The following is a 20,115-nucleotide window of genomic DNA, read 5'->3' on the forward strand; positions in this document are numbered from 1 at the left end:
AAAATGATAAAATTGTAATTAAGTTGAAAAAAAGTAAGAGTGCGTTTGAGATTGTTGTAACTTAAAAATAATCAATTAAGTTTTAAGCTACAACAATAAAAGTATTTGGTAAACAACTTTTAAAACTGATCTAATTTAAAGATGATTATGAAATAATCTGATTTATAAAAGGATCACAATAAGCTATTTGGCCACAAAAGGCGGCAAAACATTCAATTGCCTTTTGTGGCCAAATGACTTGTCAGAATTCGGTGAAACCACCAGATTTCAACAGATCAGCTCATGATGATCCTTAGAGGACTAGCTATGATGTCGACGTGTCTTGTAAGAGATTACTTGATTTCGACAATTAATTGTCGAATTCTAACAACTGGCTGTCGGCCAACCTATTTTCTTATGATTTTTTTTTAATATTTGATTTAATAAATTTTAATTAAGATAAATTATTTTAGTATATTTTGTAATATTTATTAAATATATACTAAAATATATTTTATGATTATGCATATATTTTAATGAGTAAAATATGTCATTTTAAGAGTTAGTTTCAGATTATTGTAGCTATAAGTTTAATCAGTTTATACCAAACTTTAAAAATAATCAGAAATGTGTTTGGTAAATTTAATTTTTGAAATTGTCATGAGTTTCAAAAGCTATATATCGTATATGTGTTTGGTAAATTAGATTTTCGTATTAGCATTATATGTATAATAACCAAAAAGTATATATTCTTTCTTAGATACATTTATAATTATAAATAGTATTTAGATAAATATTTTAATAAACTATTTACTTCATTTGATAGATAAATATTTTTATATAATAATTTATAGAAATAAAACTTAAAAAAATTGGTCTGCACAATGGTAATTGCCATCGGCACCAATGATCAACTTTCGGTGACCACTGAAGGGCACATCCAGCAACACAGTTGGTGTTGCTAGGAGCGTAGGATTAGAATCTGTCGATCTATGTAAGCCCAATGGTTTTGCTAGAAGTTGATGTGGTAGTTGAGCGCAAGTGGCTGACAAATATATTTCCTCTGCCTGCACTTAAACATCGAATCGGAATCCGGTAGTGGCTAGTCAGAGCCAGATAGTCATCGTTGGCTTCAACAGTGATTGCCATAGTGCAATCCAAATTTTATAATGTAAAAAAAAAAAAATGATTAACTTAATTTATTTGTTTAATTTGTTTTTTTAATAAGATTACTTTATAATTTGATATCTTACAAAAGGCTTTATTCGTCATTCTTATTTTCAAAATCAGTTTTAAAATATCTTACAAAGGGCTTTATTTGCGATGGTATACAATACAACGATGACTGAGGAAAAAAAATAGGGTTGAAAAGACATCAATTCGAAGACATTCTCTGTAGAGGGAGTGAGGGGCTGAAGACCAACATTCTCAGATCCAATCCATCTCTCTGCAATCATCAAATTAAATCAACATGTCTTTAACATTCAGTGGCGACGAAACTGCTCCTTTCTTCGGCTTCCTCGGCGCTGCTACTGCCCTCGTCATCTCCTATAAGAACCAATCACATATCAAATTAATCCAGTTTTTTAGTGATTGATTTGGCTTTTCGATCTGGGGTTTTAATTGGGTGTATCACAAGTATGGGAGCTGCATATGAAACAACAAAAAGTGGAGTAGGTGTGGCGATGATGAGGCCAGAACTGGTGTGGAGTGTTGGGTATTTACTGTTTGATTATTGCTGTTATTATTTGTACTAGGATTAACCCTAAGGCTAAAACTTATTGGCTCTTTGATGGCTATGCCCATCTTTCTTCTGGTCTAACTTATGGCCTCGCTGGTGTCTCTAAGGGTATGGCGATCGGAATCGTTGGTGATGCTGGTGTTAGGTATAATCATTTTTTCCAATCTCAATCATCTACCTGAAAAATTAAATTGGTAAATTTCTTTAATTTGGATTGCTTATAGTGTAGAATGGTTGATTTTTTGTAGCACTGTAAGTTTGATTGGATACTATATATTGATTAAATATTTGTCGTGTTTCACTTCCTTTGTGAACTCAATGACTTTCTGTTTAGAATTATCTCATTGTGATCCGAATGCTTTATGCTATGATTAAACATAGCTATTTAAGTACTGTTTGGTGCGGCTTAAAGAACCACCAAAAATGGCCACAAAAGATCAGGTCGCTATTTTGATATGTCTCCTGTAAAGTTTTGCTTGTTTGGTTCATGAGTTACAATGCTTAAAATGTGAATTTCATTTAGTAAATTATAGAGGCTAGAGGGTGAGCTCTTCATGTGATTTTACAAGCTTTGCATTACTGCTCTTCATTTATTGTTTTAGTTGTTTTGTTTTTCTTTTCTTTTCCATGTTGTAATAAGGCTTTATGGGAAAATTTTTAATCTTTTCAGAGGTTTAACCAAAGACATGAGTGGGTGAAAAGGGACTTGTAATTGGCTCTATGTGTAAATGCCTTACATATTTCAATTGTGTTAATGCACTATTGCTATCTGCTTTCTTTTTAATTTTCCTCCTATGTTTTTCTTTGCATTTTGTGTCTGTCATAAGGTTACGAGGAAAACTCAGATTGTGTTTGTCTTTTGTTTAAAATCTAAATAGATATGAATTTGCCTGAAATTTGAAACTTTTTAACTTTTGGGAAATGGGGATTATAGTTGGAAAAGGAGGAAAGTGCAGAAGGATTAGGCTAGGGATAGGTTTTGGGGTAGAAAGCAAAAGAAAAGGGCATCTTGAACTCAAAATGCTCTTTTCTACAAATACAACATTTAGATATTTGTTTTTGACAAAAATTGAAAAAAGAAAAAAAGATTTGACTTTTTGATTCAAATGAAATGTTTATCTGAACCATTTACAAAAGGTTTGTTATTACTTGTGCATGAAAAATAATAGCCCCTTAGTAATGGTTCACAGGGTAAGCTGAGATTGGACAAAGGAATATAATGATTCCCATGACTACAAAGGATTGAATATATATCATCGTTAAGGCATATATCTTGGTTGCATTATGCCATCTTCTAGTTCTCATTGAGTTTTTTTGGCATTTAAAATTAATGTCATGAATATGTTGTTTGCCTATTAGTGCTCTTATTTTTAGTTCGACATGATATGTTGTGTTGTTTATTTATTTTTTAATGTTTTTATTGCTGAAAATCCTGATAGTATGTGGATGGAGACTTTGCACCAATGGTTGAACTTATAAAAGTTCACAAGAAGTATGACTTTTTGTTAGTCTTAGATGATGTATCATTAAACATAATTATTATGCAATTTGCAATCCACTTTTATTCTATGCACTTAGTCAAACAATCAAACTAAATATTCATTTTTATTATTAATTTAAATAATTATTAATTAATATTACCATTTTGTAGGTAAATTAAAACGAAAGCAGATAGCAATAGTGCAAAATGCTTGGTTTGGGCAGACAAGTACATAAAAATTATCCCAGTTTGTATTGATACGAAGCACATTTATCTTATTACTCTCTCAGCGCATATACAATCACACAGTTGAGTAACAAGAAGATTGAAAAATAGCTCAAGGTGAAGATGCCTTCATTGGACAAAAAGCATGCCATGGAACCCGAAGAAGTCGGTCATGAACTACTACTTCACAGTAGATTCTCATCATCACCTGTTGAGATTCTTGAAAACATCTTATTGGAACCTTCCAAGAAAGGACGGTGCTGGAATGAGCTTAAGAGTAGAGGGATGCTCAAGTGGGTTAAAAGGAAGAAAGTTTAGTTCCTGAGAAATGATGAGACAGAGAAATTGTTAAAGAAGCAATAGGATGATGTGGCTGTTATACATACAAATGAAACAGCAGTGGTGGTGGTCTCATTTTGGTTGTTGGGAACTGCATTGAGGTTAATAAGAGAAGTTTTGGTGCTGGTAGTAATGACATTGAAGCATTCATATTTTGTAAAAAAAATTAGTTGATAACATTTTAAATTACTAGGATAAAGGATTTTATGAGTAGACAATTATCTGGTTGAAAATGACTTTATTCATGTTTTATTTTTTATATTAGAGTTTTTCTTATGGCGTCATATTATCTATTTAATATAAAAATATTGCTATAAATTTGTAATTATTATTAAAAATTTTAATTATAGTAATATTTGTTACAATTAATTTTAAACGAAGCGATAAATTATAAATTCTTGATATAAATTATTTATTCCATTGCAAATAATTATAATAATTAGCTATAAATTAAAAGTATTCATAACAAGTAATTTAAATATTTAGCTATTAACACACTATGTCCATAGCAATATCTTTTTATATATAGATATGACTTCTATATGTCCGTAGCAAATAATCTTTTTATTTAGTTACGAATTTAGTGGTTACGTAGCTAAAATGTCAATATATCTACTATGGATATTATTTTTGTAGCAAAAATTTTCAAGTTTTAGTAACAAATTTATATTTGTGTAGCTAAAATGCAAACATAGCTATACAGACTATTCTCCATGGCTATAAAGGCAAAGCTTTTGCCACAAGCTTACTATTGTTATGGCAAAAACATTTAAGTTTTTAGTTACATATTAATCTCATCCATAACAAAAAATATAAATTGTTAACTACGCAAGCAAAAAGTTACATGGCTAACTTTTAGTTACACCACTTCTAGCTACGACAAGCTACAAAACATTGCATTTGTAGCTAAATCATTTAGCTATGCAAATTCATATTTTTAGCTACAATGAACGCCATGGCTAGAAATGCATAATGTTGTAGTGAGAGTTTGGTGGCCGAATATAATAGGATTGTGACAACCGAATTCCTGAAAATGTGAGTTCTTTACTGTATTTAACAAAAAATATTATAAAGATATTTTGTTATAGAAATGATTTGTAATAGTTTGGCAAATTGGCATTGAATTTGAACCACTACTCAATTCAAAGAGTCAAATACATACTAGTCTCTATGGTTTTGATCTATTACTAGTCAAGGATACTTTTATTTTCTACTGACAAAAGCATCCTTCCTCGTAACAAACATTAGACTCAAATTAACCCTAGAAGGGTAAAACGGGCTTTCTATGTTCATATAATGTTTTAAAATAAAAAAAGCTAGCATTGTAAGTTGGTGTAAAGCTTGTGAGAGANCGTTTCTGCTTGGCACTTTACTAAATGCAAAGTGACGTCGTTTTCAATTCCAATTCACTTTACTCTTCTCTTTACTTTCTCACTTTACTCTTTCTCTCAGTCAGTCTTTTGTACGCCTTTCTCTTTCTCAATTGTATAAGAGCAAATCTCATATGTAAGCTCATTTCATTCAGTTAGAAAATAAAACTACTGAAATTGTGCTTTTCTCTAGAAACTTCAGTTTATCTTTCTCAAGTTAACAAAACCAATGACGTTAACATGTACAAAGGTTTGAAATCCAGAAAAAAAAAACCCTGACAATTACACATAATTCCTTACATGTTTGAAATCTTGCAAAAAAAGCCCCAAATTATATTGTTGGTGTCGACAACCCAGTCCAAATAGGCCTATTTATGGGGTCGACAACCCATGCCAAATAAGGCTTGTTTCCGGCATTGACAACACACCCCATCACCGCAAAAACTCTCCCCTTAGCCTCTTGACCAAAACTCATCTCACCCCACCCTCTTTACCTTGCCAATCGTTGACAACAGCGGGATTTATTTTTGAGATTTCTAGTCGTTTCACTCACCAAAAATCACCTCCGTCACCACCTGTCGACTCACCAATCCTTCCTCATTAAAACCCCCAACATCCCAACCACATAAGATTTGACGGTTTCATCCCATATGAAATCTTAAATTTCTCATCCCAAGTAATATGTAGTCTTATTTGGCTATGATGCATAAATAAAAATATGAGGTGTCCATACTATATAAGACAATACTTCATATGTGAGAAATTTATGATATTATTTGAGAAGTGGAATATTACTTTTAATATTAAACCGTGGTAGAAGTATTCATATAATGAAATTTTGAATGTATTCTAGAACCCACAAGTACCAACAAACACCAATCTTAATCAATAATTACATATAAAAGTGATGATACTTGCAAGAAAATTGATTCATCAATATTCCCCAAATACAGCTATAGCATTGGTCCATCTATATATACTTTCCAATTCTCAATTTTCTTTAACTACCGAGAAAAAAAAAAGATAAAATTTTATGCTTAAGAATCTTTTAGGTTTTTGTTGGTAAAATTTTGAAATTTAGATATGGAAATTAAAAATTCAACATCAAAAAATTAATTATTTTTACAAAATAGAGTTTGGTGGCCGAATATAATAGGATTGTGACAACCGAATTCCTGAAAATGTGAGTTCTTCACTGTATTTAACAAAAAATATTATAAAGATATTTTGTTATAGAAATCATTTGTAATAGTTTGGCAAATTGGCATTGAATTTGAACCACTACTCAATTCAAAGAGTCAAAAACATATTAGTCTCTATGGTTTTGATCTATTACTAGTCAAGGATGCTTTTATTTTCTACTAACAAAAGCATCCTTCCTCGTAACAAACATTAGACTCAAATTAACCCTAGGAGGGTAAAACGGGCTTTCTATGTTCATATAATGTTTTAAAATAAAAAAAGCTAGCATTGTAAGTTGGTGTAAAGCTTGTGAGGAAAGTTTTGCACCAAACATTAACAAGTGGTTGATTGATGTAGGGAAAATAGTGTTAAATTAGGAGTTTAGTTATTTTAGGAAGTTTTAATTTAGTTAAATTTTATTTTCTTATTTTATAATTAGTCAACAGTTGAGATTTCTTCTTTTAATTAGTTTTCGTGTTTAAGTAGGATTTTATTTCCTTGTTTGATTATAGTCTTATTAGGGTTGGCTGTAACCACCCTATATAAACATATTATTTGTTTCTTTTGAAGATATAAAGAATATGGAATGAATTATTCAAATTTTATCTCAGACTTTGAGACTTAAGTTTTTGGATTGAGACTTGTTTATCAACCCTAAAGGTATAGTCAAGTGCTAGCCTTGTTTTTACGCTAACTCGCTATGTCAGTTGGTATCAGAGCAGGCAAAATTAGTCTAATCTAATGGTAAGTGATGAAGTTGTAGGCGACAGCGGTTCTCATGGTGAAAATCAAGGAGCTGAGACCTCGCAAGGGGTGGCGTTGATAGCTTTGGAGCAAGGAATGGATCTCAATTCCAGCTTTTGGAACGACACTTTGAAGAAATTGCAGATCGACTTAATGCTTTGAGCGAAGATGCCAACATAAATTGGAATGACGAGAGGCAACGTACCAGAGATGATGTGGCTCACGGATAGCCTGTCGGTAGACAAGTTTTTACAAATAGCATAGACAGCAAGTCTACGTGGAAGATTTGAATAGAAAAAGATGATTACTTTGCAGATTTTGGGAGGCACATTGGATATGGATGAAGTGATTATGAGGATAGAGATACCAGCAAATTCAAATTAAAGGTAGATATTCCTTGCTTTAATGGTAATTTAAATATTGAAGACTTTCTGGATTGGATTGTGGAAATAGACAGGTTTTTTGAATATATGGAGATTCTAGAAGGAAGAAAGGTGAGACTTGTTGCATGTAGATTGAAGGGTGAAGCTTCTGCATGGTGGGAAAGATTACAATCCATAAGATTCCACGAGGGGAAAGCACCAATTAGAACCTGGTACAAGATGAAACAGTTGTTACAAAGGGATTTTCTTCCTCCTGATTATGAGTGAATCTTGTTCTAGCAATACCAGAGATGCCATCAGGGTTAGAGATCTTCCACAAATATATTTCTGAATATCGATGGTTGTTACTCCACCTTGACTATTGTTAGAGTCATGAAAATGACTCTATTAAGATGATAAAAGGACCCTTTTGTGCTCAATAATGAAATCATAGTGAGGCACTTAAAGAATTTATGAAAAATCACATTTTAATTTTTCTTTACAATTTGTGCATGTTTGGAATGAATTTTGTGATTGTGTAAATTGATATTACGTGTGTTTGTTAATTAGAGTTGGTTTTGTCTCATTTATGCTATTCAAGGGTAAATTGTCATAAACACTTGGGGTTGATTTTGTCACTTTTTATTTGTGTGGGACTAAACTGATATTTGCCATCCTCACTATAAAAAGAAAGTCAAAGTTCGTGGAAGGAGCCAGCCACCAAATCATAACTCTTCATCAGATTTTAATCACCAGATGGTGACCTTTCATTTTCCAGGCCGACGACTGTTCAGCTCCTTTCTAACAACCTTCACGCCGATTAGTCGTCCACGTCATCACTGTTTCCACGCCACAACTCTTCGCTTTCCACCAGAGTTTGCAACATTTTTCGGAGCCAATTGAGGTCCTTTTGTGCCGACCGTCACCCCCTCAGCTTCCCATCACATTTTCGCCGCCGATCTTCCCTTTTTCCAACGAGATCCATCACTTTAATCTAGCGACTCTTCGAATTCTCGATGTGTTTTTGCTCCGTTTCCGAAAGTTTTAATTTAGTTAAATGTTACTTTCTTATTTTATAATTAGTCAACTACTGAGATTTTTTCTTTTAATTAGTTTTCATGTTTAGGTAGGATTTTATTTCTTTGTTTAATTAGAGTCTTGTTAGGGTTGGTTGTAACCACCTTGTATCAATATATTATTTGTTCTTTTGAAGATATAGAGAATATGGAATGAATTATTCAAATTTTATCTTAGACTTTGAGGCTTAAGTTTCTGGATTGAGACTTGTTGTTAGAGTCATGAAAGTGACTCTATTTTGGTGATAAAAATACCTCATGTGTGATTAAATTGAAGTATATTGAGACAATTAAAGAATTTATGAATTTATTCACGAAAATCACTTCCTAATACTTTTCTTATGAATTTAACATGTTTGGAATGATTTTGGAAAAGATATGAGTTGATATTAGATTGTGGTTTATGGATTAGGGGTGATTTTGTCTCATTTATGCTGTTTAGGAGGTAAAATGTCATGTTTCAAGGGGCTGATTTTGTCACTTTTCAATTATGCAGGGACCAAAGTGATATTTTTCATTTTGTTCTATAAAAGAAAACGAAAAGTCGCAGATCCATAGAGGCGCTGTTCATCCATTTTTCAGCGACTCTTCGACCTCCGGTGACTCTTCGCCTTCCTCGTGCACAGAGCTTCAGCTTTCTGTCAACTCCACCACAAGCCACCACCGCGAACCATCACGCAGCCGCGACGCTTCATCTTCCTGCCGCCGCGACTTTTTGTCTTCCAGGTGAGATTTCACCGTTTTTTGGCGACATTTCGGCTCCCTATGACCTGATCTCCCTTCCCCATGGCCAGATCTACACTTCCCTAGCTTCAGTCGCCACGAAAACCGTCGGAATCCGCCATCTAGCCACCGTGACTCTTCATCTTCTTGCCCAGATCCTGCTCATTTCCAGTGACTTCTCACCTCCCCAGGACCTGATCTGAACTCCCCATCACCAGAGCTTTCCATCGGTACCTTCGGATCCCATTTCAGCCATTGTTTTCCTGAAGACCCGCCGAAAAATTAATGTTTTCGGCGAGTGCGGCTGTTCGTATTCCGGGCTGTCTGTTGGTCATTTTCGCCCCTTCTTCACATCATATCGCTGTCGGTTACCTCCTCTCCACCATGGTCAGCTTCGTTTCCACCGTTTCAGCCTCCGTCATCACCACCATGAGCGGCTAAGTTCCCGGTTGTCTGTTCGGCTAGCGAGATTCAGATTGACTCCACCTCCTTCCTCATCACTCTCGACTAGTTGGATGAGCCCAATTATAGGCATTTGGTAGTATTGTGCTTCGGATTATTTGTTTTCGTTTCATGTTGATTCGATACTTTAATATTATTGAGCAACTTGTGATGATATTGTTGTCCATTATGTTTAATGTTTTCATAAACTTGCTGAATGATAAACGTTGGTTTGAATAATTAAATGATGAATATTGTTTTTCATTACTTCGCATCGATTGTATTGAGTTTGTATTCGATTTAATTTAATTTCTACTATTGTGGCGTTTATTGTGAAGTTGTTTGATTGGATTATCCATGTTGACAAATTGTATTTGTTAATCTCGTACCAACTAGTGGTATTGTCTTGTAGCGTTATTCGGCATTCAATGATAGTCTTTAACACATCGAACTTGAGTGATCGGTGAGACAGATAGTTATACCTAGATGTCGGGAAGCCATTTCATTGATTTACCTTGCCTTGTAGGTTTAGGGTTCGTAGAGGGTGGAGAGATTGTGTGGTCGGTCTTGTGTCGAACCAAACCGTAACGGCAACATTTTTATTAGAAGTCTTTATTAGTTTTAATTTCACTCTTTCATATTTGCATTTAGTCTATTTAGTTTCATTATCAATTGTCAATTTCATTTCCGCACTCAAAATACATTAGGTTGTTAGTCTTGCTCTTGTGGATTCGATCCTGCTTACCATTAACTACGGTATTTAGGTTTAATTTTGTGACTGTGACGACTGTCAACACTTGTTTATCAACCTAAAGATATGTGAAGTACTAACCTTGTTGTTACACTAACTCATTCGTTGTTACACTAACTTGCGTCACAGATTCTTTAAAAGGGAAGAAAAAAATCTTTCTTGCCTTTTCTCTCCAGCTCCATTGCTGGATTTTCTTCTCTCTCTAGCTCCATTGTGCTTTTCCACTCTCCAACTCTATTGCTACAGTGCACACAAACCCAGCTAAAAAGAAAAATTTGGTTTGATTGACTATTCTTTGTATGGATTTTGTTGATTTGAAATTGATTTTATGATTGAGTTAATTTTGATGTGACAGTAGTGAATTGGATTGATTTTTTAATTTTATTTTATTTTTGTAGACTTTTGTCTTTTTTTTTTTTTTTTTTTTTTTTTTCGTGGTGGAACTTGAAGTGTATTGATTTGAAGTCTGATAAATATGGTATTGTTGTAGCTTGTGTGCTAGAGTATGAATTTGAGAAGATGGACGGGATCTTAATATTTTTTTTTTTTTTTTGAGAGAAGAAAAGAAGAAGAAAAGATTATGTAAGAAACAGAACAACAGCGAATGGGTGGCTAGTTTTCCTTCTTTTTTATCGTAAGGGCATATTAGACTTCACACAAAATTATTCTGTTAACAAACAAATTTTGTAAACTCTCTTAGTTTTAGGGACTATATTACTATTAAATCTGAGTGTTATTAAGGGTATAACCCAGGGACGTCTAGGTATATACCTCCAATTCAAACGACTAATGTCTTTATTTTGTCGACTTTATCAGGGCTATTTCAGTCATTTGAGATCTAAACGGAAATGTGGTAGCATCTATTGGAAGTAAGTGGATACTACACCCCGTTCTTTTAATATTCTTTCTAATAATAATTACTATTAGTATGATAACGAATTTGAAGTAGAAAGCTCGGGTGTCTTTTGCTAATTGATTATTATTTAATCCTAAACTTTATCTTAAAACTTTAGATCATATTCTACTTTAAAAATACGAGTTAATAATTTTTTTCCATAAGATTTAGTCTATATAGTTAGGTCCATTAAAATCTGAAAGTAGCATTTAAATCCTTATCACTTTTAATGGTTTATTAATTTATTAAATATCTAATACTTTAATCTTGCTTATGTATTGAATTATTAGCTAACATAACTATAACAAAAATAAATAGCTATTAACTGACAACTTTGTTAAAAATTAATATTTCTTTTTTTTTTTCTTTTTTTTTTTTTTTTTTTTTTGTGACTAGAGTGTCCGGACCAGTTTACGTACACGTCAAATAATCCTCGGGGCCTTGAAGTTGACAATTAGATAAATCTCTCAATAATCTCTTTATTAGGGCTTGTAAGAACTCGACTCAAAAACTCATTAAACCTATTTTTGCTCTTTTATTATTAGGTCAACAATGATGGTTAAATTAGAATAGTTTTTTTAAAGATAAAAAAATCAGATTTAATAGGTTATGGGTACTTTAGATTTTTAGATTAAAAAAAAAAAAAAAAAAATCTTCGAATAATTGTTATCTTATACTATAAGGACATATATAAAGATCTAAATGTTACTTTCAGATTTTACAGAAAATTGGTCAAGCTTGGGTGACAAAAATTAAGTCTTAAAAATACAAACTCAAGAGGAAAGAGCCAAGCACTTTCATGGATAATGATTGAGTGCCCATTTTCTTTTAAGTTCTAGAATGTTGATGATGCTGACTTTGGCCTCAGTAAGCTGTGACATCTGTAAAGAGAGCTTCATTAACGAAACATAATCCTATCTCATGTGCGTAAACAAACAACTCGTAAGTATAATTCATTTGGTGAATGTGACCATGACAAATGAGGCGGCTCGCTCCACCTTTCATTTCATTTGGTTAATATTTTACGTGTTTGGTGAACTAAGACCATCATTATATGGTCCATTTTATTTATCTGTTAATCAATTATTTTTTGTAGTTTATGATGATCTCTATAGCGCGAGCCGCTATCCACAGCTCATAATTTCCTCTCCATCAACTTCAAGACCCGCCAGGATCCTTCAATACACCACTTAAGTTTCCCTTCTTTGGTCAATTGTTTAATTAATTTTACCACTTTTCCTGCTATATAAACCCTTTGCATATATTCAGTTCCAACAAAATATCAAGGCTTTAGCTCAATCCATGGCTTTTTATTCTAGCAAAATGCATATGTTTTATGGTTTTTAGCTATTCATGCTTGCTTCTGCTAATTTCTACCAGAATTTTGATATAACTTGGGGGAATGGTCGTGGGCAAATTCTCAACAGCGGTGAACTTCTCACTCTCTCCCTGGACAAAGCTTCGGGCTCAGGTTTGCAATCCAAGATGAGTATCTATTCGGAAAAATCGATATGCACTCAAGCTTGTCCCTGGAATTCTGCAGGCACTGTTACTGCCTACTACGTAAGTTGCTTTTATAATAATACAAATTGTTTCAGTTGATTAAAGGCTACTATCATCAAATCCTGACGCCCAGACTTTTTTTGTGTTGCAGTTAAAATCAGAAGGCTCACTGGGATAAATAGACTTTATTCCTGGGAAATTTAAGCGGTGATCCTTATACTCTTCACACTAATGTATTTAGCCAAGGCAAAGGTGGCAGAGACAACAGTTCCATCTCTGGTTTGACCCGACCGCTGATTTTCACACCTATTCAATTCTCTGGATCCTCAACGTATTATGTAGTTTCCACTCATTCAATCTTGATCACGTTTCTTCTTTGACCAGGAACTTGTCATTCTTAACTAGTTCATTCTCTTTTTCAGCTTCTATGTTGATGGCACCGCCATTAGAGAGTTCAAACTCTGAGTCAGTTGGTGTACCTTATCTCAGAGCCAGCCAATGAGAATCTACTCAAGTCTCTGGAACGCCGATGACTGGGCGACGAGACGGGCTCATCAAAACTGACTGGTCACAGGCTCCGTTCACAGCTTCTTACAGAAAATACAACGCCATTAATGCTTGCGTCTGGTCTTCATGCCGGAACTTCTTCTTGCAACTCGAATCGGATAATAGTAACTCTTGGCTCTCGGAGAACTCGATAACACAAGCCAACAGAGACTCAACTGGTGTGCAGAAGAATTACTGATTTATGATTATTGCAAGGACACAAAACGATTTCCCCAAGGCCTTCCTGCAGAATGTGCAGTCAATAAATCATCCTAGAAATTTAGCTATTATTAACTGTTTATATCTTGTTAATTAATTCAGTTTTTGATGTTGCAGTTCTTCATTTTGTGTATTTTGGCATTCTGTAGTGTAATGAATTAAATGCATGCTCTCTGTAGCTCTAATTAATAAAGGTTAGTTCTTTTCCTAATAAAAGGTGTTTCATGCATATTATTTTAAATATGGAGAATCCTTGTACAAATAATAGTTTTTTCCAAACTTACTCCTAGTATTCCAATTAAAAATCACCATTAACAAAGTGATAGGTAAATTGGAAAATATAACAAAATTAATTTATATTAAATTAAAATATAAATTAATCATCATCAATGTATTGCATTAAATATCAAAACGAACGATTTTTAATAAATGATAGCTAAATTAGAAAATATAATAAAATTATAATCATTTCTTTAATTAAGCTCTTATACAAAAATTATAAATTACAAAGGTATTTATATTTATATATTATTATTATGAATAATGCTATACTTACAACTATGTTATATAACCAGGCATACAATCTGATAAAAATTATATAAAATTCACGTAAAATGATTACTATATCCTATGTTTACTATACAACTCACTCATTCGTAACTATAATATTATTCTATTATTGTAAGGGGCGAGATGAGAGTACTTAAGCTCATTTTAGACTTTAAGTTCACCTATTCCCAAAAATAATATCCTTATTTTACCCAACTAGAGGTGGATCCGGGCCCTAACTCGTGGAGCATTTTTCTCATCCTGCAATCATAATTGACGTGTTTGCATCATCTCTTGCATGTCAGATATAATTTTTGGAATAAAAATTTGGTATAATACTAATAAGGTCCATTTCATTCGGTTTATTAAAAATAACTTAATATGAAATAAGAGCGTTCATAAAAAATTGTTGAGTGTTTATTGTTAGGGCCAAAATCGTCCTTGGCCCAAATAGGAAAACGGGCCCGACACTGAAGAAGAAGCTAGGCCCAATCCCGATATGACCCAATCGGATTAGGCCCATTCATTACAAGATATAGCCGGCCCAAACCACGTGGGCACGAGCCTCCTAATCCCAGTCCATTTCCTGGGTCTATAGGCGAATCCAGAGCCCATGACCCCCTCAAAATACTTTCCTACTCCTGATCAATCTCCCATTCAAAGTCACCTTCCTATTCCTGATCACTTTCCTACTCGGAGTTACTTTCCTGATCAGAATCACTTTCCTATCCGGACACTGGTAAGACAGCTTACCACGGTCCTAATTCTTCTAGGGTTTGCATCAGAGTCATGCTAGGACTCCTACTTCTACCAGGATTGGGAGACCAGACAGTCACTATATAAGCAGAGGCCAGCCCTCTCACAAAGAACACTACATTACACCTTCACACCCGAAGCTCCTACTTGAGAGCTTCACTTCACCGCCGTAGTCACAGTCCCCGACTAGACTTCTGGTAACCTCTTACTCCCTAGCCCTCACTATATTAGCCTTTCAAACTTGCTGACTTGAGCGTCGGAGTGCCTACAGCAAACACCACCCCGGTGTTTCCCGTTCGCTTCACACGTGTGTTTTTCTACATGTGTAGGTACAGCATATCGCTAGTGGCCTCATCCTCACGGGATCAGACCCCCCTTCCGTACAAGTAGATTTTTACATTTACAGTTTGGCCCACCGTGGGGCCTCTAGCAATCATTCGGCTCGACGAACCTTGCTACGTAGAGGAACATTCCATGGCTGACAACTCCGATAACGCTAATCCTGGCCTCGAGGCCAAACTGGAAGCTCTAACCGCTCTCATGCAATAGAACTTGGACAAGATGGCTGCATTGGAAGCTGAGAACAATGCGATCCGGACAGAAAACGCGTCCGTCAGGTCAGAAAACCAATCCCTCAAAGAGAAGGTGAGTCAATTCTATGACCTAGAGTTCCTTCTCGGCCAAACACCCCTCAATCGGTTCCGCGCCCCTATCTCATCCATGCAACCACTCTCCACACCAGAGCATCAGCCCTCGGCCTCCGGTAAAGGGCAACGTCCGTTAAGAACACTAGCGCTTGACGACTCCGTTTTTACTAATGGAGACAAAGATATGCCAGCAGAACACCATCTAGCTGACCCATCCCAGCCTCGTGACCAAGATAATCCAATAGCAAAAAGCCCACATCCACAAGACCAGCCCATCCTCACCGTCCCGCTCCACCTCCAGTCTATAACCCAAACACATATTCGGCTCGGCTCGGCTCGGCTCGGCTCATCCTTGCAGGATGAACGGCCAAACTAAACCAACAGCACCCGAGCCCATCCATCCTGACCATCTGAATGACTATTAGAGGACTCCCTTGACCATCCATGTAGGGCAAAACACCAGAACAGTTACCATGGGACTCATCCAACCGGAAGGAATGATTGAAGATCAATGCTACCAAGGAACACACGAAGGGACTCGTCAGACTACCCCAAGAGGGATGACCCAACGGAATGTACCAAAGATAAATGCGAAGGCCGACCTGATCATGCGGAATGACTTAGTGTCGTCCCCTACTCCTATGGAACAGGTACTAGCCAAGCGATTGGCCGATGTGGAAGTAATGATGCGACGCATTCTAGGAATGCTGATCCCAACCAGGAAGAGTAGGCCCCATTGTTACGCGGATTCACCCTTCGTGAACGAGATCGCCCTAGCCGACTTGCCTCAGAAGTTCACTATCCCCAACATGAAAATGTACGACGGCACAACCGATCCGAACGATCACATAGCCTCGTACAAGCAGTGGATGTTCACCGTCTCGATACCCCGACTGCTTAGGGAAGCCTGCATGTGCAAGAGTTTCGGTTCGAGCTTATCCGGCCCAACGCTACAATGGTACACGAACCTCCCGAATGGATCCATCGATTCATTCGCTCAACTCACCGACACGTTTGTGGAACAGTTCGCAAGCAGCAAGACACTCGAAAAGCTGTCAGCTGACTTGTACAGAGTATACCAGAGAAGGGGCGAGCCATTGAGAGAATATGTCAGCAGGTATAACAGAGAGAAGATTTCCATCCCAGCATGCAACCCTGATACAGCTGTAGATGCCTTCAGAAATGGTCTCCTCCCAGACGAAGAGCTATACAAAGAACTTACAAAGCTGGGATGCACAAAAATGGAAGACGCCCTGGCCCGGGCAGTGATCCAAATAAGGTGGGAGGAGGATGAGATAAACCGAACAATTCACTCCAGATACGAACCAAGGCGGAGCGACAAGAAGCCAGAGCATGGACCGGTAGAGCACTGCTACCACCCTCCAGCACGCAATATGGGCAGAGTCAGGAAGCCTTATGATCGCCAACCCTCGAGAAATGATAACAGGCAGTTCGGATCGAACTGACCCAGAATACCAGATTACAACCTCAATGTCGAACCGACCCAGGTCGTAGCAATAATGAAAGGATTAGGATTCACCGTCAAGTGGCCTGGCAGGCTCCATCCCGAGGCAAGGAGCGACACAACCAAGTGGTGCGAGTTCCACAACGACCATGGGCACAACACCACAGACTGTATTGCCTTACAACTCGAGGTTGCTGCACTTCTAAAAATGGGACATCTCCGTGATCTGCTTACTAACAAATGGAAGAACACCATTAGCCAGAAAAGCTCCAAAGAACTGCCACCCCCTCCGCGGGAACCCACACCGAAAGGTTTCTATTCGCTCATCTCCGGAGGATCAGAGATCAGCAGGGTAAGTTACTCATCGGCCAAGCGGTATGCTAGAACCAACCACCACCATGAAGTCCAGTCCATCCATCCGGCCTCGCGGTTACACTCTTATCAGGTAATTCAGTTTGAAGATGACGAACCGGTCACCCTGACCGCTCCTCATCACGACGCTTTAGTCGTATCTCTGCAGATTGCCAACATCCTAGTGAAAAGGGTGTTCGTAGATGGAGGTTCGTCAGCAAACATCTTGTTCCTCGAAGCAGTAAAAGCAATGGGACTAGAAGAAGCAAACATCAAAAGGCAGCCAACTCTGCTGGTTGGGTTCAGCTCGGAGCAGAAATACACTATTGGAGAGATAGTCCTTCCCATCTATGTCAGCGGAGTGAACAAACAGACCGTCTTCTTGGTGATCGACTGTCCATCTCCCTACAACGTCATTTTGGGCCGACCTTGGATCCACGACATGCGGGCAGTCCCATCTACCTTCCACCAGACAATCAGGTTTCCAACCAAGTAGGGGGTACAAGAGATCAAGGGTGACCCCAAAGCTTCCAAAGACTGCTACAAGAACGCCTTCAAGAGCAAAAGAAACTCTTCATAGCAATTACAGTCTCATCCAACCCCTCGTACCGAGCCTGACCAACAGACCATTGAGGAGTTGGATGAAGTGCAGATACATCCGGACGACCCCGAGAGAAAGACACATATAGGTTCCCGCCTCGAACCCGAGACAAGAGAGAAGCTGATAGAATTTCTCAAGCAGAACGAAGACTGCTTTGCCTGGTCCCACGCCGACATGACCGGAATCAATCCAGATGCAATGGTCCACAAGCTCAAGGCAGATCTGGATCACCCACCAGTGAAGTAGAGGAGGAGGAAATTCGCACCTGAGCGAAACCGGATCGTCAATGAAGAGATTGAAAAGCTCCTAAGCAATGGCATGATCAGAGAGGTCCACTACCCCGAATGGCTAGCAAACGTCGTGGTCGTAAAGAAAAAGAACGGGAAGTGGAGAGTCTGCATCGACTTCACTGACTTGAACAAAGCCTGCCCCAAGGATTCTTTCCCACTCCCACATATCGACATGATGGTAGATGTGACCGCATGGCACGAACTCCTTAGCTTCATGGATGCCTTCTCGGGATATAACCAGATCCAGATGCATCCGAACAACCAAGAGAAGACAGCCTTCATCACAAAGAGGGGAACCTACTGCTACAAAGTAATGTCGTTTGGACTGAAGAACGCCGGGGCCACCTACCAACGGCTAGTCAACAAGATGTTCTCCAGCTACTTAGGAGAGACTATGGAGGTGTATATCGATGACATGCTCGTCAAGTCCCTGATTGCCGAACAACACCTTGACCACCTTAGCCAGGCATTCACCGTCCTCCGAAAGTACAACATGAAGCTGAATCCAGCCAAGTGCTCATTCGGCATCTCATCAGGTAAATTCTTGGGCTATATGGTTACTCAGAGAGGAATAGAAGCGAACCCTGACCAGATCAGAGTAATCCTCAACATACCATCCCCGACTTGCATCAGAGATGTCCAGCGCCTTGCAGGACGAGTGGCCGCCCTGAGCCGCTTCATCTCCAGATCAGCTGATAAGCGCCACCTATTCTTTTATGCCCTCAAGAAGTCCAAGAAGTTCGACTGGAACCCCTCCTGCGAAGAAGCCCTACAACAGCTGAAGAGGTATCTGACCACACCTCCGCTTCTTTCCAAACCGGTGGACGGGGAGAAGCTCTACTCTTACCTAGCGGTCTCAAAGACAGCCATCTCAATAGTGCTAGTTCGGGAAGAAGAATCAAAGCAGTTACCGATCTACTATGTGAGCAAGTCGCTCCTCGACGCAGAAACTCGGTACAATCAACTGGAGAAATTGGCCCTCGCCCTCATCCATGCATCCAGGAAGCTCAGGCCGTACTTTCAGAGCCATTCCATTGTTGTAATCACCTCCTTCCCACTCAAGAAGATACTGCACAAACCAGAACTATTAGGCCGACTCATGCAATGGACAGAAGAGCTCAGTGAGTTCGACATAGTTTACCAATCCTGCACCGCCGTCAAGTCCCAGGCACTAGCAGACTTCATTGCCCACTTCACGCCAAGCACCACCACCCAGGCCGAAAGAGAGCTACTATGCATGAACGGCGTACCACCATCAAAGTGGACTCTCCTAGTAGATGGATTGAGTAATGCCAATGGAAACGGGCTCGGAATAGTACTGATCGCACCAGAAGGAGACATCGTCCAGCGAGCAATCCGGTGTGGGTTCAAGTACACGAATAACGAGGTCGAATATGAAGCCCTCCTAGCCAGACTTAACTTGGCCAGAGAAATTGGAGCCAAGAGACTGGAAGTAAAGTCCGATTCTCAACTCGTAGTCAATCAACTACAAGGCACGTATTAGGCACGTGATTCAAAGATGACATCCTATTTGAGCATGGTCAAAGAGCTGCAGGCCCAATTCGAAGAGTTCTCCATCGTACAGATCCCCAGAGTTGAGAACTACCATGCCGATGCCCTCGCCAACCTTGGCTTGGCACTCCCATGTTCCTCCCAGTCATCCATTCCTCTCTTATTCATGCAGTGGCCAGCCAACTGGAAGCAACAACCACCAAACAAGTCTCCCCTAGAAGCCATGGGCATTGAACAAGCCGACTGTTGGATGACTCAGTAGTAAGATACTTAGAAAATGATGAACTCCTGGCTGACAAGAATGAAACACGCCGACTGAAAGCAAGAGCCGTCAGATTCACCATACATGAGGGCCAACTCCTCAGAAA

General features: G+C 37.9%; 2 pseudogenes; both read left to right on the forward strand.

Moving 5' to 3' along the window:
- The first annotated feature begins 1,313 nt into the window (after positions 1 to 1,313).
- Positions 1,314 to 3,985, forward strand: LOC116115513 (annotated as a pseudogene).
- Positions 3,549 to 13,677, forward strand: LOC116115506 (annotated as a pseudogene).
- Positions 13,678 to 20,115: the final 6,438 nt, after the last annotated feature.

The sequence above is a fragment of the Pistacia vera genome, unplaced genomic scaffold (assembly GCF_008641045.1).
Source record: "Pistacia vera cultivar Batoury unplaced genomic scaffold, PisVer_v2 Contig744, whole genome shotgun sequence".
In the NCBI taxonomy this organism is placed as follows: domain Eukaryota; kingdom Viridiplantae; phylum Streptophyta; class Magnoliopsida; order Sapindales; family Anacardiaceae; genus Pistacia; species Pistacia vera.